General features: G+C 36.9%; 1 protein-coding gene and 1 long non-coding RNA gene across 17 annotated transcripts in view; one reads left to right on the plus strand and one right to left on the minus strand.

The window, feature by feature from the left end:
- SOX5 (SRY-box transcription factor 5) overlaps positions 1-15350 on the plus strand; it is a 996739-nt gene that overhangs the window by 307450 nt on the left and 673939 nt on the right. The window lies entirely within an intron of this gene.
- On the minus strand, positions 8803-15301 carry LOC140616845 (uncharacterized). The gene is made up of 4 exons (XR_012017177.1): positions 15080-15301; positions 10974-11177; positions 9532-9677; positions 8803-9178 (listed from the first exon to the last, which is right to left on the minus strand). It is a non-coding gene; the product is annotated as an uncharacterized lncRNA (long non-coding RNA).

The following is a 15350-nucleotide window of genomic DNA, read 5'->3' on the forward strand; positions in this document are numbered from 1 at the left end:
CCTAAGCATTTATAAATAGTTTCGTCAATTACTACAGTTATTATGTGATAGGATTCTCCCTTTCAGTGGAGTGCAGTAATTCACTTTCCATATTTATTCCACTCAGAACCTCTTCTGAACAGCAATTGTAATGCAATATTGAATAATGATATTGTTGGGATTCGGAAGGTTGTTACATTTTTCTCTCACCCTGACCAAAATCTGGTATTTCTATTGTAGTTAATATATAAATAGATGCTTATAAATAATAGGCAGATCTATTCATTTGTCAAACCTTTGTTCGCTCTTGTGGCCCACATGCTAATGAACAATTGGAAAATAAAACAACAATGGAGACAGGCCGTTTATATGTGATCAAGCCTTTCTATTCTGACATTGAATATTAGAGATGGGCAGAAGTCCTGCTTTAGAGCACACTTTAATGTGGCGTATACAAATGGGAATTAGGATTCTATTGTGTCTAAGGCTAGGTTCAGGATTTGGATGGTGTAAAGTACGTAGGATCTAAGAGGACAAAGAAGGAGGTAGAAATTTGGAGCTCAGGCACTGGGGTTTGTGTGGCATGAAAAAATCATCTCATGGCAGTAAGACTACTCTGTAAAGTGCCTAACACAGAGCTCAGCTCCCTATAAATGCATTTTTTATATTTGCCTTCCATTTTCTGTTTCCTTCCATCCCTTCCACTCCCCCTCCTCCCTGCCTTCCTGCCATTCTACTATGTATTTTGTGAGGGATAGCTGTATTATTTTACTCTTAAAGGGTCCTCATCTCAAGCGACTTAATATTTTCCAAAAAAAAAATCATGTGTTGGTGTCACAGCTATTAATTATACTTCATTCTCTTTGTTATCCTAGAAGGAGGCTAACAATAAGGCAATGGATAGTTTCTACTTGTCTTCTATCCTTGGTACCTTGGATCATCGAGAAAATCACTCCTTCTCGGCTGAGGTTGTCAACACAAGGACCCTTGGCCTTCTTAATTGTTATGGCCCAACAGTGTCCCCTCTGGGCTCTCAAGAGGAAGGACCAGGGATGCCTAGAGGTCATGTTGGTCATGTTGGTCAGTCCATTCTTTTCCCTTCCCTGGTTGTTTTCCCTCATAGTCTCAAAAGCTGCTGCTGTTCTCACTGGTACAAAACTTGCATATGTAGCAATACTGGCCCAAAAAAGGTGGGCATAATGGTGGGAGAGGGAGGTGAAGAGGTAAAAGGAGTTAAGATGAAAGAGGCAAACTTTCTTCCTTCATTTTGAATATTTGGAAATATTCCATATGTTTCATTAAAAATATATATATAGGTACATTGGCTTTATTATTGTTAATTAGGATGAACTTAGTTTTTGATATGTTCTGGTCACCATTAGAATCTGAAGCAGTTCTTTAAATAAAATATGAAAAATTTTGCATTCACTTAAAACATATAATTTCACCTTAACTGTATTTATAACTTACTAGATAATTATCATTCCTGATTGATGGAGCAGAGAATTCATTGGAAATATCGGGCAAAGGTAGCCCACTTTGACTTTGGTAGCCTCGCTCTGTAAACAGGATGTTTACATATGAAATAGATAATTAAATCAGATGCTAAATACATTATTCATGTTTCAAAAAGTGAATCTCTATTAATTTGAATATTTAATAATTGTTACTTTTTTCTTGTTAGTTTGCTTATTAAAAAACAAAGTCTAAGAAAGATCAAGGCTTGGAATTTAAATTATTCATATTTTAAATTAATTTGAAGGAAATTACAAAATAAATGTAGGTTCCTAATTGTCAAAATATTTGTTATTAGTATCCATTGTTCTATATAAGTGAATTAAATTTGCTTTGTTGATGACTTTGGTATGGACCAATTAAATTTGATATAATTAAGGTTCATTTGGTTTCACATCACAGTGACCTAGGTAGTTTTTTATAAGATATATATATAGAGAGAGAGGATATTGGAGTATCGCAGTGCCCCAAATCTTGGATAGGCAGGACCCAGAGCAGCTCAGAGGAACTCTTGTGAACCCCCTCTACCCAAGTGTGTTACCATTAAAGTCATTCAGTGGCCTTGAGTTCCAATTGAGACCTGGAAATAAAATATTTATTCAGACCCGATAATATGCTAAATTCAGAACATAGATAAGTCACCAGGAGTTATACTCTGGAATCACTGCACCAATTTCTGCCGAAAATAAACAATTTCTTGGCAACCATCTCATTTTTCAATAGACTTTTGAACCTCTAATGATCAAGAGATTTTGTCCAAGTTCCTCATCCTTTTCCCAAGTGTTGTCCTGTGTGAAGCTTCTAGAGGATGCACTGAGCATTCTAGTTCTGCATTACTTTTCTGAGCTATAGATACTGACCTTTTTTTTTTTTTTTCAGATTTTGACCTTTCACTGAACTCCCCAATGTGTTTATTACTTTCACCTGCTTCAATGCCCTTATGGCACTCTACCTAAATAATTACAGAAATGTAGTCTAGAGTCCTTATGGGTTAGGGCTGAAAACTTCCAAACAAGAAATGGCATCTGGTAAATGTCTCTTATTGCCAATCAAGTGCTTTGCAAACTTATTCAGCTCTGCCTCTTGATTATATTCCTCCCTTGGTTTCCAATCCTGGCTTTCAGATCCTTCTAGTTAGAAGATAAGGAAACTATAACCAAACAGCCCTGCGTACATAAATCAGGTAAAGACTTGCTGAGGTGGTGGCAGCTGTGGTGAATCAGAACTTGAGCCTCTTGTGTCCCTGGCCTAATTTCTTCCCTGGTAGCCTGAAAGAATTTGGAGTTTCAAATATTTTCCTATAAAAATTCTAAATTTCATCATTACGATTTCTCAAATTTACAGATGATAGCTCTTTTTTCATTAAGTTAATGAATTTTCTGTGTAGTCTCATTGAGTGGTGTTTTGGGTTAGAATACCAAGCAATGCTCCTTAGTGCTAGGTATACAGATTAGCAAAGTATGGGAAGGGTATAAATCCTATCATCTGATTACAGTTCCCTCTTTATCATCCATGGAGTGGATCATGCAAAGTCATCTATTGTTATAATTTAATGGTTTTTGACTAAGTACAGGGAAGTCTTGCATATAAGTAATCTTATTACAAGAAATTCAGCTGTATTATTCTTGAATACTTAAAATAGCTAAATGTGATTACAAAAACTTAAATCTAGAAGAAAATTATGTGTCATTAGTACATATAAAAGTATTCACCTAAATCTCACATTATAATTAAATACATAAAATATTAAGCTTGTACTAAAAAGGTACTTTATTAAAGGGATAAACATTCTGCCCTTCACTTTCAGGTCTTGTTTATGAGAGTCATTTGGCTACAATAATTCTATTACTCAGGTTAGAAGGCACCTTTCAGCTCAGCTTTCTTTAAGACATTACCAATCTTGTACTAGTAGAGTACAAATATAGGGTTTCTGTTATTTTGTTTTATGTGTTTTTCATTTGTTCTTTAGTTTTGAATAAACCACAGCAGTAGTTTACACATTAGAAGTCTGGTGATTTCTAGTAACTAGAACAGATATGAACCAAAAATAAGCTTAGAAAATTTAGAATTATTTAATTAATCTGTCCCTCTGAGCTACCAAGCTTTACTCATAAGATAGCTCTGATGTCTTCTTTCGTAGACTCTATAGTTGTAATAAGCTGAAAAAAATGTTTCCTGAGCCCACAGCAGAATAATGTAGCAAATCAGAAAAATGAAGGGCCATTCCGAAGCCTTTAGAGTGAGACCCTGTAGGGGAGGTGACAAAACAGAACAATGCAAAACATAGAAAGTACTGGGGTCATAGTAAATCAATCCCATTTAATGTAATGCAGGATTTCTTAGCCTTAGCCTGTTGACTTTTTGTGGAGAAGATGTGGATGGGGTGGGCGTGGGCGATGAGCTGTTCTGTGCATTTTAGGAGGTTTAGCAACAATATTGGCTTTTATCCATTAGAGATGCCAGTTGCACATTCTTCCTTTCCCCATTCTCCCCACAGTTGTGACAAAAAAAATTGTCTCCAGATTTCGCCAGAGTTTCCCTGGGGGGTGAAATCGACCCCTTTTGAGACCACTGATGTAGCTTTTAACAACTGTAAAAACCTTGATAATCCATCAATACATAATTGTGATATTCCTTATTATAACTTTAAGCCATCAAAAAGTTTCACTTTTTCTCTTTAATTTGACAGGTAAATATGTAATGCATTTGAGAAAGCTCTATATTCTCGAGACTGAAATTTTAAGATAAATTGATATTGTTTGTGTGGTAAAGGTCCATAATTTTACAAATTCAGGAATCTTTTTATATTCTTGTGACACCGGAAAATATTGAATACTATTATTTTGTGAAATATTTGCTTGCCTAATTATGCAGTTGAGTATTATAGGTCCTTTGGCATGTCCCTAAACTGATACTAAAATTATCTTCAGTTTCCTAAGCACACATTGTAGATCTGTAGGCAAAAACAGCCCTAGCACAATAGGAAGTATGAGGAAGTTGGCCTTGGATTCCATGTTTAGATTTGGACAGACAAAATTGGAAATGAATAAAGATCCCATGATATAAAGTTCCCCTAAAGACTGTTCTTGATAGTTTGGAAAGCAAATTGTACCTTACCTTTATTCGTTTGAATAGATTCTCCTGAACAGAAATCATGACATGAGCTCTAGTCTTTTATTTGTTCATAACTGAACATATTGGAAAAGATTGCTTATATTCTTCAAACTTATCCTTTCTAGGGGTTTATTTTAAAAAACCACCCAGTTATTTAGTGCTAAATATGCATATAGGCCTTTCTTGTGCTGGCTGTACCATATCCAAATGGTATCAAATAGCATAGTTTTTGACAGTGTCATCTATTGCATTCCTAATTTCAATGTTCCAGATTCAGAAGACTTTACCAACTGGGTAGCCCCTTGAAGAAAACCCAGGCTTAGAAGAACAGCTGTGTAGGAGAGTGGCTGCTTGTCCACAGGTGCCTCAGATTCAAGTTGACTTATGCAACAGAATGTTAAATTTTGTATTCTGCGTTCCCAGCTTAAATTTAAAGTTTTCCCCTTTACCACATTTCACTATTACTCTTGATCTCTGAGTTCTATAATTTGTAGTTGTGTTCCTTAACATAGTTTTAGTGTTCATATTTTTATTTGTATATTAACTTTTCTTCATATTTTTTCTTCATAATTATATACATTTTTCCTATTTGATCATTTAAAAAATTTTTGCTTATATCTTTCTTAGTATTTTCCTATGTATTTTATGTATTTTTGTTGTAATTCACATGTTGGTTAGTATATTCTGTAGAAAATTTTTATCCTCATCCCATTTATTTGCACTTATTTGAAACATTATTTATTTACTCATTTTTGTGTGTGCGTGACTATTATCTGTATTTTTCTGTCGATTTTCTTATCCTTATCATTCATTAAAAGGCTAGGCATATGAAGAACAGCTATAAGATCTATGTTCTGAGAAAGAGGTTTTGAATATTTTACTATTTTAGTCCCCTAAAGCTTACTCTAAAACCTCTGTGTCAAAACTCAATGGTCTACAGTAGCCAGACAGAAGTGGTGAGGACTAGGATGAACCCAAGCATATGTGTCCTTATCACATGGGCAGCTTCCATTTTGTACCAGTAGATTGCTGCCATGTGAAAGGCTAGAATAGCATTGCCAGATCTTCCAAATTTTTGAAAGGTGTCAGAAATATGGATTCTCTCAGTTTCTAAATACCAGAAAATACTACAAAAAAGTCAATACTATGTAGGTCAAACAGAATGCCAGTCAGTGATATCCAACAACTTCTAAGGCTATGGCAGGAACATTTAAAGGCAGGTTATATTGTTAGCCAGCAGAATGTTTACTTAGGAAGCTTACTCTTATTGAATATTCTGAGAGTTAGAAATTAGCAATATTTAGCCTGCCTTTCTGTCATAGGGTACTTTTCTAACAATTATTATCTTAATGATCAAGATTCTTTTTTTCTTTTAGGAATAGACTTATTTTCTACATTTTGGTTATCTGAATCCTGAAGATATTCAGTATTAGTAGATTTCCTTTTGTGTTAAGAAATTGTCCTTCTGCATTTACAACTAACATTTACAACCACTTACCTGTACTCCCTTTTGTTTTTTGTTATTTTGATTTTAATACTACCTATAAAATCTCATTAAGAGTAAAGTAAGGATTATTCCCAAATTATCATAACAACAGAATGATTAGGAAACAACATTAAGAATTCTAGAGAATATATAAGTAGAATGTGGTATAAGTAGAAATATGAGAATTGTTCAATGGAGTGGAAATGAAGTAGGTCATTGCTGTCTTTGGAGAAAAGAATATAATCTTGCTTACAAAATATCAGAGCAAATAGAAGAATCATACAAAGTGAATGAAAGTGGGGTGAAGTTAACTGGGATGATTTGTGAAAAAGTCATTGTTTCTAGATTGATTTCCAAATGTGTTTAGAAGATTTGAAGAGAATTAGGAAAACTCAAAGGTTTCAGTAATCCTATTATAGATGGCTATGTCCTAAATATCTTGGATTATAGACCCAACACTGTTCTAGAATAGTAGAGGATAGTGAAATTGAAAGTAAATTGATATTTTTAATCCTTTGACATATGCTGTATCATTTGACACTTAAACACCCTATGGAGTAATCAGGAGAATTATCCCCATGGAAACTGAGACCAGTGAGAATAAGCAATGTTTCTCCTAAGACACATGGTTAGTTCTTAGATGTCAGAAATATAACTTTAGGCTCTTTCATTCCTGGACTTTCATGCCATTCTACTGTTCTGCCATATTATCATTGGTAAATGGATAGTCACAGCAATCATAAAATGTACTAGGAGGGACGCCTGGGTCGCTCAGTGGTTGGGCGTCTGCCTTCTGCCCAGGGCATGATCCTGGAGTCCTGGGATCGAGTCCCACATCGGGCTCCCTGCATGGAGCCTGCTTCTCCCTCTGCCTGTGTCTCTGCCTCTCTCTCATGAATAAATGAATAAAATCTAAAAAAAAAAAAATGTACTGGGGGGCCCATTACTCTTGTAAGCTTATACGTGGAGACACTAGATAAGATTCTCAGTAATTGACAATGGGTCTTTCACTTCAAGGTGGAGGTATTTTGCTTGTGTTGTGTTGTGTTGTTTTGTTTTAATACAGGTTAGAACATACAGGCAACTAATGGTAAACCTCTGACCTGTACTCTTTTTTGATTATATATTATTTTCAGTTGATTGAACGATATGCTTACAGATTTTTCCTAGACTCAAGTTTGTGGTTGAGTTTATTAAATCTAAACCTTTCAGATGAAATAAGTGAGAAAGAAAGGAAGCAGTCACAAAACATAATCCTGGGGGATTTTCTTTTTCCATCCATTTGCAGTCTCCACTGATTGTTCTAAACATGTGACTTCAAAACAGAGGAGTAAATTTTGTCACTGAGTTTTAAAAAGAAAATAATTCCAATGTGGCCATTTTCGATGGAAATTTGAAGAGAGGGAATGAGGCGACCAGCCCCTTTAACTAATGTCTCTCTTCATCTTAAAGCAAGTGCTTCAACACTTGAACACTTGTGCTTCAACACAGAGAACCAAGGTTTCCGCTCTGTGTACCCTATTGGTGTTCTTGTTTTCTTAATTCTGTGGAAGCCTTGCAATATAGATATATAGAGAAGCTCCTGGTTTGAATTCTGCAAAAATTCAAAATGCAAAGTGAGGATGAGGTTCTTTACTAGTTAGTTGGATTTTGTTACTCAGTAATTAGCTCAATTTTCAGTATATTTTTTCCTGTTTACATCTTGTTAAGAAACAAGAAAGAACAACAGGTCAGAATCATGACTGTGTGTTTTTTCTATTGACGTTATACTTAGGTATATTTCTACAGCAGCTACCAGGAAACCTCTGAAAAAAGGCAAAATGTGAGCTCTGTGTCAGAGTACAATTCCTGTCTTTTACTGAGATAGACAACTGATCTAAGCGGATATATTACTTCTGGGACAGTGTTGCTTTGTTTTCCTTTCCTTTCCTTTTTTTGTTTTTTTTTTTCCCCATTTCCAGTTTGAACTCTGACTCTAAGAGTGAAAGTTCAGCCCAACAGTTTGTCCATTTTCATTCATTCTCTCCTGTGCGAGTTCCCCTTACTCCGCACCTCCCTCTCCCCAGCCAGTTGCACTTTTCCTGGAAGTAGACAGTAGATGTTACATATAATAACTCTGTGCTCTGTACAGTGCGTTTGGGTGTGCTCCGTGTGCAATTTCCTGGCAGTCATAAATTAATTAAAAGTAGACAGGAACCACGGAAAAAGAAAGTTCTCCCTTTTTCTCCCCCTCCCCCTTTCTTTTTCTGCGGGTAAATAGCTACTTCCTTTGTTCCTGGCTGCACGATTTCATTTCTGCCATTATTGTCCTCATTGTTCTCTGAAACAGGAGGGGTCTGGGCCAGGAGCAGCAAGGTCTCAGCTAATGACGGGAAGTCTTTAAAGTTTGCGCTGCATTTCATCTTCTCTGTGGGAGTTTTAGGACGTATCCAGTGTTTGATCCCCACCGCGCAACTTTGCTTCTAGTTAATTAACAGATCCCCCATTACACACTCTCATCTAGAAGCACATGGGAGGCCTATTGGGAGGTAATTCAAGGCCAATCTGAGTGATGGCAAGAATTAGAGAAATCAGTTGTTTTAGGGCTAATGTTCAGGAAATAAAGATGTCCCATTTTAGAGATCTCATTTGAAATTTTTGATTACTTTCCTTTCTGTTTAAAAAACAAGATAAGGGAATTATTTTGTCCACATAATCTTACCTTGACTATTCAGGGCAGTTTGAACTTAGAACTCTTTATGACTGCATGGAAGAAAAAATGGGGGAAAGAAAGCTACACAGACAATACTATGAGATACAGCAATGCTAACAAGAATTTTGGCCTCTGTTTTATGGTTAGTAGCTTTTTCCTGTCCAGTTGATTAGCCAGGTCACAACTGTCCACAGCAGCTTTTCCAGGACACCTGAGGCAGAGTCACTGGCAGGAACATCTTGGTAGTGGCTCACTTTACACTTGAGGCTAAATCATACTTTGTTCTTGGGTTGCTGCTTTGGTTCCAAAGGTGTCAAATTGATTTACAAATAATAAATAGTAGCTTCAGTATCAGAATCTCGTTCCATTCTTGCCTCTTTCCAGATGAATGTCTAAAATTAAAACAAACTTATCCAAAGTTAGAAGTTGGCATATGAGTGTCAGGATAGAGCCCTGGTGTTTTTCAGTGAGTCTACTATTCCAGAGCACAGGTAGCCCGGGTTTGGGTGGCATTTGAAAGGGGAATGGCATGTTTAATTCCTTACCACTCTACAGTGTCCCCAGCCGTATGAGCAATGACCCCCTTTATCTAATGAATTAGGAGCTACTTCTGCCTTGCAATTCTCAGTTCGACACTTGGCAATGAGAATCAAACCGGGGCTATTTAGTACAGCAGTAAATGGCCCGCCACATTAGCCCCCTGGCATGCTAAGCTATTAGGTTGTTTTACTGTTGTTAAAGTTACATTTGTTAGGTGGAGTTGTTGCCCTTCCACACAAACTCAGCAGTGCTTGATACTGGTGGAGGCAGCACGTGTACGAAACGTGTGCCATGCAGGACCCAAACGGTCAGGCAATGTGGCTCTGCTGCAGATAAGAAGCATTCTTCTGTCTGAAAAAGCAGAAGCGTGGATTATTATGATTAAAAAAGAAGAAGAAAGAAAAGGAGAATGCTGGACAATTGTGGTTTTTGCACTTTGCTCTGACTAAACTAATTACATGGGCTTGATTAACCATTAATTTATAGCAGTTCTTAAGTGAACCACTAATTGTCATAGTGCCATGGAGGAGGAAGGCCAGGGATGAGAGGCACTAAATAAGCTGGTGTGGCTCTCCACAGACCAGCAACCGGTGCTGCACACACACATTAGAGCCGGGCAGCATCCTGAGGAACCAAAAGATTAGCATGGGAATGAAGGAGAAATATTCAGGATGCTTCAACGGTGGTATGTGCATGTGTATGCATGCATGTGTACGTGTACGTGTGTGTGTGTGTGTGTGTGTGAGAGAGAGAGAGAGAGAGAGAGAGAGAGAGAGAGAGAGAGAAAGAGAGAAAGAGAGAGAGAGACAGAATATTTCTGCAAAGAAAGGAAAATGCCAGTACTATATAGCTCCATGCAGCCAGCTTGCAGGGTTGAGTTGGCATTTGGTAACTTGGTAGCGGCTGCCAGTGTGTGTGTGGTGGGAGAAGAGGGAATAGACAACAAGAAAAACACATAGAGCTTAAAAAAAGATGTAAAATGATTCACTTCATGCCATATGGACAAAAATGTTGTCACAAAAATAAGGCCAAAAAATAGTGCCAGGTTAGACTTTTAGTTCAAAAACATATGTATAATCATCCCCATGAACATGAATTTTAATTAGTATTTTGATAGAGAGAAACCAGATATTTTTTTAACCTGCTCTGTTCTTGTTTTCTGTTCCTCTCCCAGTTTTAGCCTCCATTAAACATTCATATACTGTATGTTTTGTGTCTGTATGAGGAAAATGCCTTATCCCTGGATTGGTGGGAACGCAAACATCTTGGTTTTCTGTGGCATACAAAATATCTTCCCAGTGGAGCTCACAAGCAGTAACTTATTGCTGGGAAATCTAGAGCTCTCTCTGAGCCTTGGGTACACCAGGAAGGAAGGAAGCCATATGCCTTTTCCTTTTGTCAATGGAGGCATCTGCACCCATTTGCTTCCCCTGATCTACTCTTCACACCCATCCACATCTCATCTCCCTGGGATGCCTTTTAAAAAGGAAACAAGTTTAGTCTATATACATATTACTATGTGACAGGGCAGTTTTAGGGAAAAAGGGATAAGATTGCCACTACAGAAGCTGTTTAAAATGGAACACATAACATATTGATACACTTAATAAATGCTTGCATTTTAGTTATTAGTTTTATTCCACCTACATCTGAAAAGGATTTGAGATGACATCACTCATCAGAAGATACTGTGCTGAATCATCTTCCAACAGCAAAGCTCTTTCCCACCTTAAATAAGGTGCTTCGATTAATGCCCTGCATGTGATAATGAGATGCTGTTATAACGAAATGCTTCTATTAGCAATAATTTTGCTGCTTAGGGGGCCACCCACACTTCAGGATATTTTCTCCCTAGAGGAATACAGAGAAATCAGATACTTGAATTACAAATGATACAATGGAATAAAAAATCTGGTATCAAAAATCAGTCAAGTCTTGATGCAACAATATTCACCTATTTCATATTCTTTTTTTTTTAAAGATTTTTATTTATATGGGGAGAGAGAGAGAGAGAGAGAGAGAGAGCATGAGCATACATGAGCAGCAGGCAGGGACAGAGGGAGATAATCTCAAGCAGACTCCATAATGAGCATGGAGCCTAGCATGGGCTTGATCCCATGACCCTGAGATCATGACCGGAGATGAAACTGAGAGTCTGATGCTTAACTACTGTGCCACCCAGGGGCCCCTACCTGTCTCCCATTCTTTATTAGAATTCCTGAGCTTGCCTCTGAGTATTAGGTGTACTTCATTCTACTTCAAGGGCATGGGTAAAACCGATAGCCTTAGGAAAGGTAAATTTTACTGCCTTCTTGGGGTCCCTCAGGGGTTTCTCAGACTCTTACTTTTTTGCAAACACTAACAAAATACCTCTTTTTTTTTTAAAGATTTTATTTATTTATTCATGAGAGAGACACACAGAGAGAGGCAGAGACACAGGCAGAGGGAGAAGCAGACTCCATGCAGGGAGCCTGATGTGGGACTCCATCCCGGAACTCCAGGATCACTGCCTGGGCCAAAGGCAGGTGCTCAACTGCTAAGCCACCCAGGTCCCTAACAAAGACACTTCTTTTTTCTTTCTTCTTCCCTGAGGAAACTCTGGTCCCTTCAGCAAGAGTGTGACACCTTATAGGCACTTGCTGAGTACACCATCTTGGTTTCTCTGGGCTTGCTGTCTAACCTCTACTCTTTCTCAAAGGCATTAGTCATCATTCCTAATAGCATTTATGACAATAGCAAAGAATATGCTATGGATGCTCGGTGATCTCAAGCCACAAACCAAGACCCATGTCTATCCATTACATTGGGACTGCTACAAAGGTGGTTTTCACATTATGTGTAGGCTGCTCCATTTGGGGAAGAATAGAAAAAGCTATTGCTAAATACACTTGCCTACTTTCAGAATTATAACTCAGGTTTTTATTTTCTAAAAACTATTACCAAGGTTTTGTGCCAGATTGGATTACAGTAGATTCATTCATTCATTCACTCATTGATTAATTCAATCACTATTTTCAAATCCTTAACATGAGTTCTAAATTTAAAGAAAGTTAAGGTTTGTTCTTCGCTATAAATATGTTTGTACACAGGCAAATAGTTCCTGGATTTTATATTTTTAACTTCTAGTTGGTTTAGGTTAATGTCTCTAAAATGCCTCTAAAAGGAAGAAAAAAAATAATATTTCTAAAATGCATTTTCTCTCTTAGTATCAACCAAGACTATTTCATAATTGCTTTTCTAATAGACATTTACATTCAAATTAGGAATAAATTTGAGCTCTAGTGAAAGTATCAAAGGCAATTCAGACTTCCCAGTCCTGCTTCTCTTCCATATGAGAAATAGAGAAGCAACTGACAGCCACAGTAGACTCAAGTAACTTCCTTACTTACCAGTGATTTTCTGGGAATTGTAGGAGGATTTTAAAAAAATACTCATACAGGTTATTAATTACAAAGTTATTTGCAATTTCAAAATACTGTAAATACTCTAAATCCCTGTCCATAAAAGACCTATTGAATAAATGAAAGCATGCTCATATAATGAAGTATCATGCAGTTTTAAAAGATAATGAGGAAGATCACTGGGCACTAACATAGAGACATTTCCAGGATGCATTGTTGGTGAAAATTTTAAGAACTTCAAAGAGTGTATATAGAGTCCTTATTTTTCTTTTTTTTTAAATATTATTTATTTATTTATTCATGAGAGACACAGAGAGAGAGAGGCAGAGACATAGGCAGAGGGAGAAGCAGGCTCGTCACAGGGAGCCCGTTGTGGGACTCGATCCCAGGACTCTGGGATCACTACCTGAGGCGAAGGCAGATGCTCAACCACTGAGCCACCCAGACATCCCAAGTCCTTACTTTTCTATACTTATAATATAGCATACCATATTTTGCACAAGAAAGGTCAAATAGGAATACATATATATTTGCTTATTTTTACAAAACAAGAAATACAGGAGGGATAAGCCAGAATTAAAAAATAATTACTTATAATGTGTGGATGGGAATGAATAGAAGGGGTAGGGATGGAAATCTCCTCAGAGTTACCTTTATATGTAATTTTGACTTTGGACCATGCAAAATTGACCATATATATTTGAGAAATAAAAATTAATCAACAAGGAGTGGGAAAATGTCTGTGATGTTTGATACTAACATTGATGGAAAGCTGAATGGTAATTGTTGGTGCTTTGGACTGATAGTCTACTAAAAAACAAAGAGGAAATGAAGGGGAGGCACTTAAGAGATTGATATCAACTGAATTGTGTCTATTAACTGGTATAACTGGTACTTTCCCATTAAATTTATTCCTTAATTATTATTTTTCTTTCATTTCTACAGCTAACAAGAACTGCTTCTTCCTCTCCCATGCTAGTAGTTCTTTTGACAAGAGAGAAAAATAAATGAAACTATTAATAGTTTTCTCTGTTTTGGCAATAATTTGAGCCAATGATGGGATTTTTATATCATGTATTTTCCGAAGAGGATGATACACAATCATTGTATACTCTTTGCCAGTTTCTGAGTCTTTATAATTATTAAAAACATACATTATAGGAAATATTACTTGCTTCCTGAGCCACATTGTTTTTTCTTTTTCTTTCTATTTACTAGAAAAACAATACCAATAATGTACCATTTTCTATTAATACATAATCCTCTCCTTGAAAGTGTAACATGCCTTTGGAGCTAACCTTTTTGGAATTAAGAAAATTGTTATTTTATTTAACTATGGGTTTTCCAGTGAGCCAAATGTTAAAATTTTAAACTTTTTGTTTTTTTTTTCTTTCTCTCTTAAGATTTTATTTACTTGACACAGAGAGAGAGAGAGAGAGAACACAAGCGCGGGGGGGGGGGGTGCAAGAGAGGGAGAAGCAGGCTCCCCACTGCAGGAAGCCCAATGTGGGGCCAAATCCCAGGACCCAGGACCCTGAGATCATGACCTGAGCCGAAGGCAGGTGCTTAACCAACTGAGCCACCCAGGAACCTCATGAGGTTTACTTTCTTTATCTGTGTAGAATTTGTGGTCAGTTCAGTAAAAATTTATTGGCACCTACTTTGTGTCTAGCACTTGATTAGTTCCTTTTACTCAATGACCTTCTACTCAAATAGGCAAAATTTCATAGAATTTCACAAAGTGCTAGCAGTCTGAGAATTACACACACTGCATAGATAGAAAGCCAGAAGATGTCTAGAGCCATGTATAAAGAACCCTGTGTGTTTCTAATGAGAATGAAAGGAATTTGCTAAGCCTAAATAGCCTCTGTTTAGTTCTAAGTCAGTGATCACGATATTAAAGAAAGTTGTACCATTACACATATGAGTGCTTTTCATCATTCAGTGACATAGTGAAAAAAAAATAACTAAGTAGAAACGTCAGTTCCCCATATCAAAAGCTATGAAATATAAGTGCTCCCAGCCAAAGAAGGCAAGATCTGGAATTTTTTTTTAAATGTGGATATATAGAATAAATATGCAACCCTCCTGATAATGTTGGCTGATGAAATGAAATTCACCAACTGTAATTCTGGCACAGAGAGACACACATAGTGCCCGCATGCACACACACACACACACACACACGCACATACACACACACACCCTCGGCATATCCTTAATCATTTGCTATCTTATTTACATTTCATTTGCTAGAGTAAATTCTATCATTTGAACTTTAAAAAAATGTATTTCAATATTACTTAGGGAAAAATAGGAAATAATGTGATTGGCTTTCAAATAGCTTATTACCATTCAAATACTCTCAAGATAAATTATATTAAAGGGAAAAAAAAGAAAGAAACCCTGTTTCAGCTTCCGAAACATTCTAAATGGAGACTTAGCTCTAAGTAATCAAAATTGCTTTAGTTGTGCAGAGCGGCATTAAAAGCCTTGTCCACTAATTGAGTGAAGCAGTGCTACTGGAGCAGCCTTGTCCCCTCATTAGATGATCTTGCAGGCACTGTTTGTCATTCTGGGTTGCCGGGCTCAATCTAACAGTACTGCTGGCTCAAATTAGTGG

The sequence above is a fragment of the Canis lupus genome, chromosome 25 (assembly GCF_048164855.1).
Source record: "Canis lupus baileyi chromosome 25, mCanLup2.hap1, whole genome shotgun sequence".
NCBI lineage: Eukaryota > Metazoa > Chordata > Mammalia > Carnivora > Canidae > Canis > Canis lupus.